Here is a 2,398-nt window from a genome sequence, read left to right on the forward strand (position 1 = left end):
CTCCAATTAAAGTTAGGATGATTTCTCCATCCAGGATTATATGTATTGGAATAAGGGTTATTAGTTTGGTTTTGCCCTTGGACAAAATTTACCTGTTCAATTTCGCTCATCCCTTCATAATCTACATCCGTTTGGATTGGCTTACCATTAGGATCACACGGTGCCATAAACCTATCAATTTTGTGCGATAAAGCAGAAAATTGGGCTTGCAACATCGCTACTGGATCAAGATTCACTATACCTTTAACTGATGAACTAGTTGAGGATGATGGTTTCGCTAATGGTACGTGTCCACGTTCCGCGGGCCACATACTACTGTTGATTGCCATTTCCTCCAAAAGCTCTCTTGCTTGGGCAGATGTTTTCTTCATGAATAACCCTCCAGACATAGCGTCCAATGAACCTCTAGTTGTAGGATTTAGTCCATTATAAAATGTTTGCATTAAAAGTTCGGCGGGCAATTGGTGGTGTGGGCATAAACGTTGAAGTTCTTTAAAACGTTCCCAAGCCTCATAAAGAGTTTCATTATCATTTTGAGAAAAAGATGTTAACTCTTTAATGACTCTTGCAGTTTTTGCTAAAGGAAATTTTTTTGATAAAAATGCTTGGGCTAATTGCTCCCAAGTCTCAAATGTTGCGGCTGGCATAGAAGTTAACCATTCTTTGGCTCGATCCTTCAAAGTAAAAGGAAAAAGGCGAAGATTGATTGCTTCTACAGTCACATTCGGTATTTTAAAAGTGTCACAAATTTCTAAGAAATTTGTCAAATGGGTATTTGGATTTTTGTTAGGTAACCCGTAAAATGTTACGTTATTTTGCAACATATTAAGCAACGCAGGCTTAATTTCAAATTGGTTTGCATTAATTTGGGGTCTAACTATACTGTTTGTTACACCGGCCACTCCTGGCCTAGCGTAATCCATAAGTGTGGCCATAACTTCTGGCTCAGTAATTCTAGTTTTTATTGGGGTTTTGTTTTTGTTTTTCTTTTCTTTCTTGTTCTTTTTAAGAGTTCTTTCAATTTCTGGGTCAATAGGATCTGGTGACGTGCCTGAACTTCGAGAACTGCGCATGAACTTGAAATTTCACACGAACCGAAACTACCTACAAAATAGTATTTGAAAAATAAATATGTTAGTAATTGAAAATAAATAAAATATAAAAGTTTGAATAAGTATGAATAAACCTAGATTCGTAATAAAACACGAAAAATTTAAAAGTTTGTCAAAAATTTTGGCGTTCCCCGGCAACGGCGCCAAAAACTTGTTGAGCAATTTCCACAAGTGCACGGTATATGCTTGTAGTAATAAAAGATATCGATCCCACAAGGAACGTTTTTTTAACAAAACTTATTTACAATCGGTTAAATTTACTTTTAGGTTTATGATATGGAAAAATCGTTTAATCGGTTTTGGTTTTGAAATTGCTAGAATGAGAATTAGATAGAGTATGAAAACGTTAGAAAATATTCTGATTTAAGAATGAATTTGCAAGATACGAACGTTTAGTACTTTTTAGAAAACTAAACAGATGTATTTGTTTGCATTAAGCAAAGAAAACAACTTTAAACTTTGTATGAATTATAAAGATGAAATAAATGACGGAACCTCTAATTAATTGGCTTTGAACATGACAAAACCCTTCCGGGATAGTTGCCCTTAATCAAATTAAAACTCTTTCGAGATAATAATTTGCCTAAGTGTTCAATAAAGTTTCCTTGTAAAGATTTTGGATTAAATACGTTTTAATGAAAACACCAGCAGTCACTTTAGTGGATTGGTTACCATAAGTACTGCATAAAAATCTATCGAATAGAACAGACTTTATTAGATGAAATATAAATTGATACAAGTTTACAGAGAACATGGAGCATGGAAACATTCGACGACTTGCAAGTGAACGGGTTATCAATCCTTTCCTTGGGTTTCGTTAGAGTTTGTCAGGCTCAGGGGCGGATCCTCTACTCAATCTTCTCGTTGAATCTTCGTAATAGAGACTGGGTCGGTCTACTACCAAAATGAAAACTAAACTGGAACAATGTCTAAACGCTACTAAACTTGTTATTATTGAATAAACAATGTGTGTACATCATATTGCTTTTTACAGAATCGAAATCTAACTTCTGAATCACTTGACTCGGAATTTCTGCATAAATTCTATACTAATCTCTTTTTTCTACATATCTTCAACTCTCCATCAACTCTTTATTTATAGATGTTGAAGAGTCTTGATTGAAGTGTCGTGTCCGTTGTGAAGGATCGTGTCCGTTGCGAAAGGACGTCTTTATCCACCCGAACGATCGTGTTTCATCGAAAACGAAAGTGTGTAACTAGGCCTCTACAAACTCCTGCTCGTACCGAGAATATTAAATTCTCTACCGAGAATGGGGGAGCATCAA

General features: G+C 35.4%; 1 non-coding gene across 1 annotated transcript; it reads left to right on the forward strand.

Annotated features, from left to right (window-relative positions):
- The first annotated feature begins 459 nt into the window (after positions 1-459).
- LOC136215979 (small nucleolar RNA R71) lies at positions 460-566 on the forward strand. The gene has a single exon (XR_010682980.1). It is a non-coding gene; the product is annotated as a small nucleolar RNA R71 (small nucleolar RNA).
- The last annotated feature ends 1,832 nt before the right edge of the window (positions 567-2,398 follow it).

Source organism: Euphorbia lathyris, chromosome 1 (assembly GCF_963576675.1).
Source record: "Euphorbia lathyris chromosome 1, ddEupLath1.1, whole genome shotgun sequence".
Classification (NCBI taxonomy): Eukaryota; Viridiplantae; Streptophyta; class Magnoliopsida; order Malpighiales; family Euphorbiaceae; genus Euphorbia; species Euphorbia lathyris.